The sequence below is a fragment of the Odocoileus virginianus genome, chromosome 2 (genome assembly GCF_023699985.2).
Source record: "Odocoileus virginianus isolate 20LAN1187 ecotype Illinois chromosome 2, Ovbor_1.2, whole genome shotgun sequence".
Taxonomy (NCBI): domain Eukaryota; kingdom Metazoa; phylum Chordata; class Mammalia; order Artiodactyla; family Cervidae; genus Odocoileus; species Odocoileus virginianus.
The window spans coordinates 5277910-5293372 of NC_069675.1; positions in this window are offsets into that span (position 1 = coordinate 5277910).

Below are 15463 nucleotides of genomic sequence, written 5' to 3' on the forward strand. Positions count from 1 at the left end.
TTCTCTCTTAAATACAGTCTTGCCTTCTGGGTTCACTCCAGTGGTAAGATCAGTTAACAAGAAACCCATGCAGCCTCAATTGTCTGAAGACTGATTAATTCAGCTCCAACATTTTTTTAATATTCCATATTAATAATTGTTTCTTTATTTCCATGTTATTTATTAACCTGGTTAAGTGACTGTTACATCCCTCACAGGGATACTGGAAGATCTCATTTCTGGAAAATAGTGTAGGAACAATAAGAGTCAGCCCTTCTTGTGTCCTTGCCACATATGCAAAAAATATGCATGTTTTAGGCTCTGCCATTGTTTCTACCAATAAACTAATTACCACTGTATGAAGCTGATTTACTTCAGAAGGAGTTCAGAAAAACAACTAATTAAGAACAGGATTTTGAAATATAAACTGTATTACAAGGTTAGAACTCTATAATGAAATTGTAGAAGCTTGAAAGTCAGGAGGAACCATGGAGGCGCTCTCTCGCTAACCTCCAACCCCAGGCAGGAATTCCCTCTCTGTTAGCCCTGGAGTGTTCAGCCCACTCGTGGAGATTTCTAATGATGAGTGGTGCACTCTCTCAAAAGGCTTCCTATTCCATTTTTAATGGCGCTTAGCTCTGCCTGAACAACATTCCTCTTTAGATTTATGAATCCCAAATTGATCTCCCTGCAACTTCCTAGCATCTCACTGGCTTACAGTAAGCACAGTTACACTCAGCTCCACTGAACCTCTCTTGGCCCTCAATACCTGGAATTACTTGCAAGCTCAAGTAGTTTTCCTTGGCACTTTTGGCAGAGGGATCTCCTTGTTGGGTTGGGAATCCCTTACAATGAAGCGGAGTCCGTCTCTTAGAAGGAGGAAGTAGACAGGGGGTGAAAGAAACTCCATCTTCTTCCACGTGGTCATTGGTCTCTTGGAGGAAGGGAGCTTCAAAAGGCGGGAGCCACGAGCAAGAAAATGGAGGGAGGCAGGAACCTTCCCAAAAGAAAGCTACATCCGCCCGGGTTTTTAAGGAGGAAGCTGGACAATGAGAAGTAGAACATGGGGGCCCAAAACCCTGGGAGAAGGGTGAGAGTGAGGCCAGGAAGGAGGCCTGATGAAAGCACCAAGGCCTCAGGGCCAGACCCACCCTGCCGTCAAGACAGCAGCTCTTTCAAGAGCTAGTTCCCAGTGTTTTTCCAAAGTTCCAACTCTCCTGTGACGCATATTATAATTCCATATACTTGGCACAGATAGTTACATTTTTATGAATTTAACATTACTTTCTGTCACTCTCTAGACAACAATATGAAGTTTATTACAGCATAAAGGGAAATTCATCCTTTTGGGCCCAAGTGAGTGGCAGCCCGGATCCCCACACTGTCATCTCTGTCATCCTTCTCTGAAGGATGCGACCTGAAGTCAAGGGTGGGGTTACTTAACCAAGCCCAGGTCTCGGGCTCAGGACCCAAGACAATATTCTCAATGAGCACATAAATCATTTCATATATATATGTATATATTAATGAACAAACATTATTGAGCATCTAGTACATGCCAAGCAGTGCATTAAGAAGTAAGGAGAGACTTCCCTGGTGGTCTAATGGCTAAAACTCCGCACTCCCAATACAAGGGGACCAGGTTCGATCCCTGGTCAGGGAACTAGATCCCACATGCTGCAACTAAAAATCCTGCATTGCCACAACTAAGACCCACTGCAACCAAATAAATAAATGTCCTTCTGCTCAGTCATGTCTGACACTTTGCGGTCCCATGGACTGTAGCCCGCCAGGCTCCTCTGTCCATGGGATATTTTTTCAGGCAAGTGTATTTGAGTGGGTTGCCATTTTCTTCTCCAGGAGATCTTCCCAACCCAGGGATCAAACCCATGTCTCTTGCATCTCCTGCATTGACAGGTGGATTCTTCACCACTAGTGCCACCTGGGAAGGCCAAATAAATAAACAAGCAGCTTAAAAAAAAAAAAAGGAGTGATTATATTATCATGTGATTAGTGGTATGTCTAGGGAAATGCAAGTACTTAGGGAGATCTTCTAGAAAAAATGACTGACTCATATTCTAAGTCAAGAACTGACTCATCCAGAATAAGGTGTGTGGCAGAGGATGGAAGAGGTCTGTATGCCATGCTGAATCACCTGCTATGACAGAGGTATGTCTTCAAAGCTATAGGAGCAGGAGCAAGGGGGTGATGAGTCCTGTCTGAGGCTCTCGTAATGCAGAAGCTAACATGTGGGTTGGGCCTAAAGGAATGAGAGCCAAAGTGTAGTTGGAAGTGATGGAAAAGCATTCAAGGCAAAAGGAAAAGCACAGGATGGAGCACAAAGGCAAGATACATGTCACATCCTGGTGACAGAGGAGGTTCTGTGTCATCAAAGTGCTGCTTTGGGGAGGAGGGCTGGAGCTGTCAGTGGGTCATGTTCAGGGTGGGAGCAAAAGCAGAAGAAAAAGGCGCCAAGGCCAGGGTAAGAGACTAGGGCCAGGTGGTGAAGCGCCGCGTTCGGCTGTTGTGAAAACACTGTAAGTGGGCAGGAAATGAACATCAGAGATTCAGTAAAGCAGCACTCATACACCCAGCTGCTAAACCCAGGGGGATAACTGAGAATCGAAAAGAGGAAATGGTTTCTGAGAAACCAGAGAAAGTATTGCACGGAGCACTCAGCCCAGAGGCTTTTTTTTTTTTTTGGCTATAAAATCGAGCAAGCCCTTCCTGCAGCACAGGGTTGACCGCATCGTCTGCAGGGCCCAGAGCAAACTGAAGATGTGGAGCCTCCTGTTCATAAATGATGAAGAATTTCAAGATGATGAGAGGAGAGTATTAACCCAAGGGCAGGACCCTTCTAGGTGTGGTGCCTTGTGTCACTGCTGAGGTCACAGCCCACAAAGCCAGGGCTGCTGAGGTACTGGTGCTAAAGGGCACCTTGTCACTAATAGGGTGAGTGTTGGGAAGCCGGCATCACAAGGCTGGTTGAGTAGCACGTGGGGAGCAGAGCCGGCATTCACACAGTCTGTACCACAGTACTGCAAACGTTCAGTGGAAGATAATCCAAGCCATGCACAGCAATATGTGATGGGGAAATTTTAAATTAAAAGTAGTCTTAGGACATCTCTAGTGGTCCAGGGGTTAAGACTCTCAGTTACCACTGCAGAGGGCATGGGTTTAATCCCTGGTTGGATCCTGCATGCTGCCCAGCGCAGCCACAAAAAGTACTTTCAGTTTATAAGAGTGAGTCTTCACAAAGGTTTCTGTTTGCTAGGCAAGTGATGATAGAGCTGTTAGGGAAACTGAGGGAAGGAGGAAATTGTTCTCCAAAAGAAAATAGTAATAACAGGAGTACAGGAAGAAATGAAGAGCTTGGCTAGAGGCAGAAGGAATGGGAAGGGGCCACAGCTTAAGGGAGTAGAATTTGGGGCAAAGACAGAAAATCTAAATGGGATTTCAGAATTTTTTTATGATATGATATACCCAACCAGTTTTAAATAAAAAACTGCAATGCTCTTCCATGCTTAGGAAGAAAGAGGTGTGTGTGTGTGTGTGTGTGTGTGTGTGTGTTGGGGGAGATGATTTTCAAACCCAGTTGCAGATTAGAATCACCAGGGAGAGTTTGAAGAGCCTCTGAATCAAGGGAAGCCGTCACACAAGTGGCCAAGATTAGGTATCTCTTCCGGCCCTGGTTCAGGCCATTTTCTCTGGTCACCCTGTCATTTCCATTGACCTGTTTGTCTCTCTTTGGGCCAATACCACATATTTAATAACTATAGCTTTATAATAAACTTTGATGGCTCCCAGAGGCAGCTACCCTCACTTTGTTCTTCCTTAAGACATTCTTCTCTTCCTAGTTCTTTGTTTTTCATCATTGCTTTAGAATCAACTTATCAAATTACACACACACTCACACAAAAATCCTCTTATCATTTTTACGGGAAATGCTTTGAATATGTAGTTCTGTTTACATCAATAATACTGTCTTCTGATACCTGAACATGCTATGTTACTCTGATTATTTAGATTTCTACTTAGATCAGTTAATGTTCCATATTCATGTCCATAGAGATCTTGCATATCATGTGTTAGATTTTTTCCTTTGATTAAACTACCCTATTTATTTTAATAATTTGTCTGTAGCTTTATTTATTTCCTATGTACACGATAATTCAGCAACATCATCATGTGATTTAGGGATGGCTTTTTCCCAACCACTGCAATCCTTACACCTTTATTTATTTTCTTAACTTACCAGCTAGAACTTTAATAACTACAATGCTGAGTAGAAACAGTAATGGTGGGCATCCTTGTCTTATTCCTGATTTCAAACTAGGGTTTTTTAGTAGATCCTTTATCAGATTAGGAAATTTTCCATTTATTCCTACTTTGTTAACCTTATAGCTATTAATTTTTGTTTGTTGAAATCATGAGTTGTAGCTAAAATTTATAAAATGTTTTCTGTGGCCTGTTGATTGTATTATCTAAATTTTTTTTCTATTGATGGTTAATGTAGTGGATTACATTGATTAATTTTCAAAAGTCAAACCAGCCTTGTATTCGTGGAGTAAATAAAAGTCAGTGGTGATACGTTACTTGCTATAGATTCAATATGCTGTTTTTTGTAGGGGAGGGGAATTTCTGCACCAATGGTCATGAATAAGTGAGTAAAATTTTCCTGTTTTGAAGTGAGCTCATTAGCTTTTGCTAAGAAACCCTTGGAAATGAACTGGGGACATGTACCTCTTTTTCTTTTTATTCTCTGGGAAAGATGGTATAATCTTGGAATGATTTCTTCTTTAAGAATTTAGTGGCATTCACCAGTAAAGTCATCTGAGCTTAGACATTTCTCTGAAGGAAAAATTTTAATTATGGATTTCACCTTTTTTTTTTTTAATTTGACTTTTAACAGTTTAAAGTCTACTTTCTGTCAATTTTGGTAAGTTGCTTGTTTCTACAAAGATATCATGGAAATCATGAAAAATTTCAAATTGAGTGGGATAGTCATGATGTTTACTTATTTGTTGTCTTTTTAGTAGCTGTAGGGTCTGTAGTTATTCCCCTCTTCATTCCTTACACTGCATATTTATGGTTTCTCTCTCTCTCTCTCTCTTTTTAAGTCAATATCAGCAGCACTCAATTTTATTATTTTCACAGAACAGCCTTTTGTCTGTTTTGATTCCTCTCTTTTCTGCCTCATTCATTTCTGTTCTCATCTTCATCATTTCCTTCATTCTAATTTACTTCATTTTGATTTGCTGTTTTCTTCTTGAGTTGGATGCTTGGCTCTGATAGTTGATCTTCCTTCTCTTCTAATATGTGTATTTAGTGCTACATGTTTTCATGTAAGCACAACTTTAGTTGCATTCTATAAGCTTTGATATATAGCACTGTCATTATCATTTAACTCAAAGTATTTTCTAATTTCCATTGTGATTCCTTATTTAACATGCTAGTCACTTAGAAGTATATTTCTTTGCTTCCAAACATGTGGGATTATCTAGTTAACCTTTAGCAGTTGACTAGTTCAACTGCACTGTGATTGCAGAAGATACTCTAGAATTTTGATCTTATGATAAATTTTGAGACGTACTCTCTGGTCTTACATATGATCAATTTTGTAAATACTTTCTGTGTGCTAGAAAAATATGTGTATTCTGCTACTGTTGGTATAGTATTCTCTCTCTAATACATATGGGCTTTCCTGGTGACTCAGTGGCAAAGGATAATGAAGCTGTTTGCCAATGAAGGAGATGCAGATTTGATCCCTGGGCTAGGAAGATCCGCTGGGAAGGAAATGGCAATCCACTCCATTTAACATCCAAGTATTCTTTTCTGGGAAATCCCATGGACAAAGAAGCCTGGTGGGGCTACAGTCCATGGGGTCACAAAGAGTCAGACATGACTTAGCAACTAAACACCACAATATATACATATGTGCATATATATATGTCATGATTCTAATATTATTGTTCAAAGCTCTTTATCCTTATTGATATTTTTTCTGCAATCATATCTAAGAGACACATTAACATTTCCCACTATAATTAAGAATTTACTTGTTTCTTCTTATAATTCAAGTTCTGCTTTATATATATTGAAGCTATGTTTATTAAATGCATAAATATTTAGACAGTTATATCATCCTGGTGAATTGATCTTATTAAAAGGATGCTGTGTCCCTCTTAATTTCTAATGATGATTTTTGCCTGAGAAGACATAGATAGGAAAATACTGCTAAGATTAGTATCAAAGATTATACCACCAATGTTTTCTTCTAGGACTTCTGTGGTTTCAGGTCTTACATTCAAGTCTTTAATCCATTTTCAGTTGATTTTTGTGTATGGTATAGGGTAGTGGTCTAGAGTCTTCTTTTTGAGTGTGGCTTTACAGTTTTGCCAAGCATCATTTATTGAAGGGACTATATCCATTGTATATTCTTTGCTTCTTTGTCATAAATTAATTATCCGTATATGTGGGGATTTATTTCCAGGCTTTCATTTCCATTTTATTTTTCTGCTAACACTGTGTTGTTTTGATTATCAAGGCTTTGTAATTATAGTTTGGAATCAGGGAATGTGACTATCCCTAGTTTTATTTTTTTCTCAGGATTGTTTTGGCTGTTCAGGGTCTTCTGTGGTTCCCTATAAATTTTAGATTTTTAAAAAATATTTCTGTGAAAAATTGTCCTTGGAATTTTGATAGAGATTACACTGAGTCTGCACAGTAGTTTAGGTAATATGGACAAGAATATGGACAGGAAAAAAAAAAAAAATGCAAAAAAGAAAAATGGCTGTCTGAGGAGGCCTTACAAATAGCTGTGAAAAGAAGGGAAGTGAAAAGCAAAGGAGAAGAGGAAAGATATACCCATTTGAATGCAGAGTTCCAAAGAATAGCAAGGAGAGATAAAAATGCCTTCCTCAGCAATCAATGCCAAGAAACAGAGGAAAACAACATAATGGGAAAGACTAGAGATCTCCTCAAGAAAATTAGAGATACCAAGGGAACATTTCATGCAAAGATGGGCTCAATAAAGGACAGAAATCATAGGGACCTAACAGAAGCAGAAGATATTAAGAAGAGGTGGCAAGAATACACAGAAGAACTATACAAAAAAGATCTTCATGATGCAGATAATCACAATGGTGTGATCACTCACCTAGAGCCAGACATCCTGGAATGTGAAGACAAGTGGGCCTTAGGAAGCATCTCTATGAACAAAGCTAGTGGAGGTGATGGAATTCCAGTTGAGCTATTTCAAATCCTGAAAGATGATGCTGTGAAAGTGCTGCACTCAATATGCCAGCAAATCTGGAAAACTCAGCAGTGGCCACAGGACTGGACAAGGTCAGTTTTCAGTCCAATCCCAAAGAAAGGAAATGTCAAAGAATGCTCAAACTACCACACAATTGCACTTATCTCACACACTAGTAAAGTAAAGCTTAAAATTCTCCAAGCCAGGCTTCAGCAATACGTGAACCATGAACTTCCAGATGTTCAAGCTGGTTTTAGGAAAGGCAGAGGAACCAGATATCAAATTGCCAACATCTGCTGGATCATTAAAAAAGCAAAAGAATTCCAGAAAAACATCTATTTCTGCTTTATTGACTATACCAAAGCCTTCGACTGTGTGGATCACAATAAACTGTGGAAGATTCTTCAAGAGATAGGCATACCAGACCACCTGACCTGCCTCTTGAGAAACCTGTATGCAGGTCAGGAAGCAACAGTTAGAAATGGACATGAACAACAGACTGGTTCCAAATAGGAAAAGGAATACATCAAGGCTGTATATTGTCACCCTGCTTACTTAACTTATATGCAGAGTACATCATGAGAAACACTGGGTGGAAGAAGCACAAGCTGGAATCAAGATTGCCGGAAGACATATCAATAACCTCAGATATGCAGATGACACCACCCTTATGGCAGAAAGTGAGGAAGAACTAAAGAGCCTCTTGATGAAAGTGAAAGAGGAGAGTGAAAAAAGTTGGCTTAAAGCTCAACATTCAGAAAACTAAGATCATGGCATCTGGTCCTATCACTTCATGGCAAATAGATGGGGAAACAGTGGACACAGCGGCTGACTTTATTTTTCTGGGCTCCAAAATCACTGCAGATGGTGACTGCAGCCATGAAATTAAAAGACGCTTGCTCCTTGGAAGGAAAGTTATGACCAACCTAGACAGCATCTTAAAAAACAGAGACATTACTTTGCCAACAAAGGTCCATCTAGTCAAGGCTATGATTTTTCCAGTGGTCATGTATGGATGTGAGAGTTGGACTATAAAGAAGGTTGAGTGCCGAAGAATTGATGCTTTTGAACTGTGGTGTTGGAGAAGACTCTTGAGAGTCCCTTGGACTGCAAGGAGATCCAGCCAGTCCATCCTAAAGGAGATCAGTCCTGTGTGTTCATTGGAAGGACTGATGTTGAAGCTGAAACGCCAATACTTTGGCCACCTGACGCGAAGAGCTGACTCATTTGAAAAGACCCTGATGCTGGGAGGGATTGGGGGCAGGAGGAGAAGGGGACGACAGAGGATGAGACGGATGGCATCACTGACTTGATGGACATGGGTTTGAGTGGACTTGGGAGTTGGTGATGGACAGGGAGGCCTGGCATGCTGTGGTCCATGGGGTCGCAAAGAGTCGGAAACGACTGAGCGACTGAACTGAACTGAACGAGTCTTTTTCTTGATAGCTTTTAGTTATTGATTTTGACTCATTCTCTCTTTTTCTTCTGAGATTCCAATTTCATGCATGTTAGAATTTCTCACTGTCTTCTACTGTCTTTCAAAATTTTAATTTTTTGTCTTTTAAATCTCCTTTCTGAATATTTTCTTCTAATGTATTTTCCAGTTAATTCTTTCTTCAGCTGTGTATAATCTGCCTTTTAAGACATTTACTGAGTTCTTGATTGAAATATGTTTTTTCATTCCAGAGTTTCCATTTGATTCATAGTTTCTCATCTTCTGTTAAAATTCTCCATCTTACCTGCTTTCAATTTAGACATCATGGTTATCTTAAAGTTTGTATCTAATGATGTCTTTATCTGGAGCCCCTATAGTTCTACTGTCTATGTTTTTCTGCTGACAAGTCATTCATATTTTCATACCTCCTTCTATAAATTTTTTTTCATATGCTGGATATTGTTGCAAAATAATTTTCAGAAGTAATTTGAGGCCTACAGTGATATTATTTTTCTCCAGAGAAGTACATCCCTTTCTGCCAGGTTTTTAGGCTCATTAGCAATTTAGGATTACCTTTATATAATTCCACATGCTGGGGAATTTTAAACGATAGAAAATTACCTTTAGGGGCATATAGTTTTCATTAGGGGGGTATACACTCCCCAAGATTCCAATCCTAATAATGGGTGTTCATTATGCTTAATTTTTTTCTTTATGGACTTTTGTCATCACCTGAGCCCTAGAGGGCTGCCAACAGCTTGTGTTATCGTCTTACCACTGCCTTCACAGTTGACCCTCAGACAAAAAGTAGTCCTAGACACCAAACACACGTCCCTTAATTTCTGTTTTCTTCTGGAGCATGGCTCTGCAATCCTTCACTTAACTTTTAGATCTCTAATGCCTTTACATTCTAATTATTCAAAAAGTTCTTCCTTCAGATGCACTGAATAGATGCACATGTGCTACAAAAAGCAAAGCTATTCTTGGATTTGGGTAATTTGCTCTGAAAATGACCTTTACAGGATGGCTGTGAACTGTCCTTTGTGTTAATAGTTAACAGCACAGGATCTGGTTCCAGCAAATCTGGTTCAAATCTTTGTTTTGTTTCTGTTAGCAGTGAGATTTACAGCAACTTAATTAAACTTTCTGATTCTCACTTCTCTCATGGGTAAAATGTGAATGATGATTACAGCTCCTTTGCTGACAAATAAATAGAACAATATTGTAAAGATATAATACAGAGTTGGCATCTAGTGTAAGGACCGATCAAATGGCAACTATTCTTATTCAGTATAAATTATTTAAATATTCCATGAGTCAAACATAACTATTATTTTAGATTTAAGATGTTTATAATTATGGGATTTTTTTTTCTGGTATTGCATTTCAGAAAGAAACTCTTAGGTCATGTCTCTGGGGTCCTGGAAATACTTGCTTTGTAATTTTCTCATACTCAAATCTCAGCAGTGTTTATGCTGTAGAACTCAGGAACCCAGTGGAATACTTCCTTGCATTGTGGGGTCAATTACAAGCTCCAATTAAAGCAAATCTGGCTTTGCCTACATGTAATGTTGAAAAGTATACCTCCACACAGAGATGTATGAGATTTCTGCTTATGTGTCTAAGTTTCTACAGTTGCTCCAACTGTTTTTATGCCTCTTCACCCACAGGTAAGGCCAAAGGTACATTAGCAAAAAGTCCCTGTGATTACCCTCAGGGGCCCTGTTGTTCCAGCCCTACTTTTAAACCACTTGGCCTTGTTTTATATGTCTAGATTATCTACTCTTCAGGAGACTATTCCTGCCAATTCTGCCTGTTGGGCGCTTGAAAGCAGATTCATTTAAACATCAATAACTAGGAGTCTTCATTGACCTCATGCTGCTTAATTCCTAACCTAGTCTTGACCCCAGAACAAAATCTTGTGAAAAGTCAATAGAAGTAGCAAACAGTGTTATGTTATCCTTGGCAGACTTTGCAAAACAATGATAGGGTTTAACAATAGTTCATCACAGGCTTAATAGTTGCTAACAAATATTGAGTGTTTACATGCACATATGCGCTCACTGGATGCACAGAACAACCAAATGAGGTAGGCATTATGATTATCCCTATTTTACAGGAGAGGAACTACGGTAAGGAGATCCAACTAGTCCATCCTAGAGGAAATCAGTCCTAATATTCATTGGAAGGACTGATGCTGAAGCTGAAACTCCAATACTTCGGCCACCTGATGTGAAGAACCGACTCGTTGGAAAAGACCCTGATGCTGGGAAAGATTGAAGGTGGGAGGAGAAGGGAACAACAGAGGATGAGGTGGTTGGATGGCATCACTGATTCAATGGACATGAGTTTGAGTAAACTCCAGCAGTTGGTGATGGACAGGGAGGTCCATGGGGTCACAAAGAGTCGGACATGACTGAGCAACTGAACTGAACTGAACTATGGTTTACAGGGGCAGAGTATTTAACCAGAGGCCACAAACCATCAACTGGGCCCCTATCAGTATCTCCTGGAGTCAATGTGCTGCCCCTGTAGAATCTTAGACTGAAAAACTGAGACTTAGTGTATCACAGAGGAAGCAGCTGTGAAGTTTTGAAGGAATGACCAGAGAATTAATAGATCTATAGTTATTCTGCAGAATTGCTCTGTTAGAATGGGGTAGAATATGCCTTTTCGGGAGGGCAGAAGAATAAACCTTTAGTTTTCAAGTACATGTGGAACATTTCAAAATTTGACTATGTACTTCACCAATGAAATTAAGTTACAAACCAATAACAAAGATAACTTACAAAGAAAGAAAGCATAGGAGTACTTTCTAAGCAGTGAGAAAATGAGACAAAAATCATAATGATATTAGAATGTTTTTATACTGAATGATAATATAAATGGCACGTATCAAAACAAGAGGGATATAGCAATGCTTAAGGGGAATGTATGTGTGCTCAGTCATATCTGACTCTTTGCAACCCCTGGACTGTAGCCGGCCAGGCTCCTCTGTCCATGGGATTTGCATACCCTTAAATACATTAGAAAAACTAAAGTCTCATAATTTATTTTTAATTGAAGCATAGCTTATTTATACAATGTTGTATTAGCTTTGGGTATACAGCAAAGTGGTTCAGTTATACATACGTATATATATATGTATAATATATATAATACATATGTGTGTATACATATTCTTTTTCAGATTCTTTTCACTTATAGGTTATTACAAAATATTGAGTATAGTTCCCTGTGCTATATAGTAGGGCAGTGTTGGTGGATTGTGCTTTTTAAGACTATCCTGATGAGAACAGAGACTAAGGATCTAATTAAAACAATTAGGTTAGCAAATATCCAAATGAATCCATCAGAATAGGGTGAGAGGATTCTGAAAGCAAAGGAGAGCATCTGGCCATGTAAGTGGTCATGTTCAATAAATAATCCATTAGAGGAGGCATTAGCAGATCCGGAGAAGATGCTTCTCAGAGGAACTTACAATGGGCTAAGTGAGAGGTAATGCTCCTGAAAGTACAGCTGACCCTTGAACAACCCAGGCTGGAATCACTGTGTCCACCTAAATGCAGCCCTTATTCAGCAGTGGACACTGCGGTGGCACAGGATGGGTGGTCAGTTGAATCCGTAGACCTATGGATGTGGAGCAACAATGGTGAGTTAAATGTGAATTTTCCACTCTGTGGAGGTTGGTACCCCTAACCTTTTCATTGTTTGGGGTCGACTGTTTAAGCCTGTGAAAAGTTAGCCTTCTAGTCACTGGATTATGTGCTTCCATAAGATCTCTGACTCGAACCATTTAGTGGGTAACCAGGTTACAGCGCCTACCCTCACTAAGGAGTCTAACAGCCCAGCCCAAGGCCCTCCACACAAGTCTTTGTACTTGAGGATCTTTTATTGAGGTGACATGAAGTTAGAGTAAGAATAAAATTGCTTAGTGGTCCTGCTTCCCTGACTACTAGTTTTGTTGTATCCCTGTGAATACTTCTCCAATGAGAAGCCTGAAGCCTGGAGGGTAAGGACCCCACCAACCCAAACAGTTCTGACTACCCCCACTTATCTGAGAGGAGGAAATAAACTTCCCCCTTAACTTCTTTTGTTTTTTAAGTCATGCCTTGCAGTTTGCAAGGATCTTAATTCCCCAACCACGCATGGAACCCATGCTCCCTGCAGTGGCAGTGCAGAGTCTTAACCACTGGACCCCAGGGAATCCCCATTCCCTTTAACTTCTTGAGACAAATTAAAATGTAGCTTCAGAAGATTATCAGAAGATTGAAGGGTTCTTCCCTTCACCCCAGGCTTTCAACCTAATAAGATGAGTCTAAGTAGGGATAGAAATAGATTTGGGAACTGCTAATATTAAAGTGCTGGCATGAAGGTGAAATGGCCTGTGACCCCTGTTCCAAAGATGGTGGAGATGAGGGGAGGGCAGTCACAGACTATAGCAGTGACTTCCCAACTGAAGATTAAAAAAATGAAGTTCACATAGGTTTGCTCTGTATCCCACTAGTCATTAATCCTGGATAAGGCTTGGGCCACTGAATCTTAAAAGAATGCTGGTTCTGTGGATACATTTATTTAGAAAGTGCCAGAGCTGGTCAAAGCTTTGAGCCAGATCTTAAAGGATGGATTTGGTCAGTGGAAAAGGGGTTCGTTCAAATCAGGAAAGCCAAGGGGTGAGGATGATTCTGAAATTCTCACTCAGACAAATGATGGGCAGTGCTGCCAAGATAATGGATGGAGGAGAAGATGTCAAAGTCATAACAAACATGGCATCTGGCCACACATGGGAAATCCTTCTTCAAGACACTGGTGGACCTTAATCAGAGTTACTGTCTCAATCTGCCTTTCTCTGTATTTATACAAATTGCAGTCCTCCTATAACTTTCTTATGGGTACATTTGTGACTATCCTAGAGCTTCAGTCTTTACATATTTTTCAATATGTTATTGATTATAATGGGATGTCATCTTCTGAGGGCTGAGATGATCAATCCCAAGAGAACTCTCCACAAGCAGGAACTTTATTTCAAATGCTTTACTGTCAGCTTTAGATAATAGGTAGGCTGCAATCTTTCTTTGTCATGGGGCTTCCCAGGTGACTCAGTAATAAAGAATATGTCTGCCAATGCAGAAGATACAAGAGACAGAGGTTCAATCCCTGGGTCGGGGCTTCACTATTTTGCCGGGAAAATCCCATGGAAATGGACAGAGGAGCCTGGCAGGCTACAATCCATGGGGCTGCAATGAATAGGACATGACTGAAGCAACTGAACATACACATAATCTTTCTTTTTCATGTCTCACGAACACCTAATGAGTTTGTGGATTCATATTTTGTACATGAGGAAATTAAGGCATTAACATATAGCATCTTCAAGGACATAAGGAATGGTTGCAAAACTAAGAGGTAGTCATAGCCCAAATGCAAAGAACAAAAATGAACACAGCAGCGAGGTTACCCAACCCAAAATAAAGACAACGTGACCCAGTCATGAAAAACTACATTGCCATACATGTGGCCTAAAGCTGAGTAACTGAGAACATGTCTCTGAAGATGAAAGGAAAGCAAAATGGCTCTTTAATAAATTAAATCAATGTCTTTCAAATTATGTGTTTTCTAAATTGAGCATTTCCCAAAATGTGCTTTTCTCAATGCCTATTACCAATGAAAGGGTCTGAGAAGAGCAGCTGCAAAGGAAAACTAACTTCATTTAATCCAGAGCTGATCAAACTTATTTGACCTGGGAATGCATTTTTCATGGAATATCTATTATCAAATCCCTAAAAGTTGTGGGGAATGTTGAATTAAGAAACCAATTCATGTGGTGCAACCAGTGTGGAGAACAACATGGTAAACTAAAAATAGAGTTGCCATATAATCCAACAATCCCACTCTTGGGCATATATCCAGACAAAACTATAATTCAAAAGGATACATGTATGCCTAAGTTCATAGTAGCACTATTTGCAAGGGCCAAGACATGAAGACACCCTAAATGTCTATCTACCATGAATGAATTAAGAAGATGTGGTATATACATTCCATGAAATATTACTTGGTCATTTAAAAAATGAAATAATGCCATTTGCAACAACACAGATGGACCTAGAGATGATATACTAACTGAAATAAGTCAGACAGAGAAAGAGAAATACCATACGATATTACTTGTATGTGGAATCTAAAATATGACACAAATGAACCTATCTATGAAACAGAAATAGACTCAAAGATATAGAGAACGGGCTTGTGGTTGCCAAGGTGGGGAGGCGGGAGGGAAGGACTGGGAAGTTTTGGGATTGGCAGATGGAAACTATTACATATAGAATGAATAAACAACTAGGTCCTACTTTGTAGCACAGGGAACTATATTCAATGAACTATATTCAATATCCTATGATAAACCATAACAGAAAAGAATATGAAAAAAAAATACATATGTATAACTGAATCACTTTGTTGTATAGCAGAAATTAACACAGCATTATAAATCAACTATACCTCAATAATTTTTTTTTTAAAAAGCACAGGACAATGTATGTTGTAATTGTCTTCACTCAACATGAGAATCTCTGATGCTTAACAGAAGGATTTTATCCATTAAAAAAAGAAACCAACCCATGGTTTACTGTCATGGTGTCTGGTGTAGCAAGGTGATCCATACATGCTTATTTTTTAATTTTCAGAGAATTTTTTTAATAACAAAGTCATTATTTGTCATCGAGTTTTTAAGTAGATTTTTTAAAAAGTGAAGAAGCAGTGATCTTCAGAATCAGGACAAAACCTTAGAATTA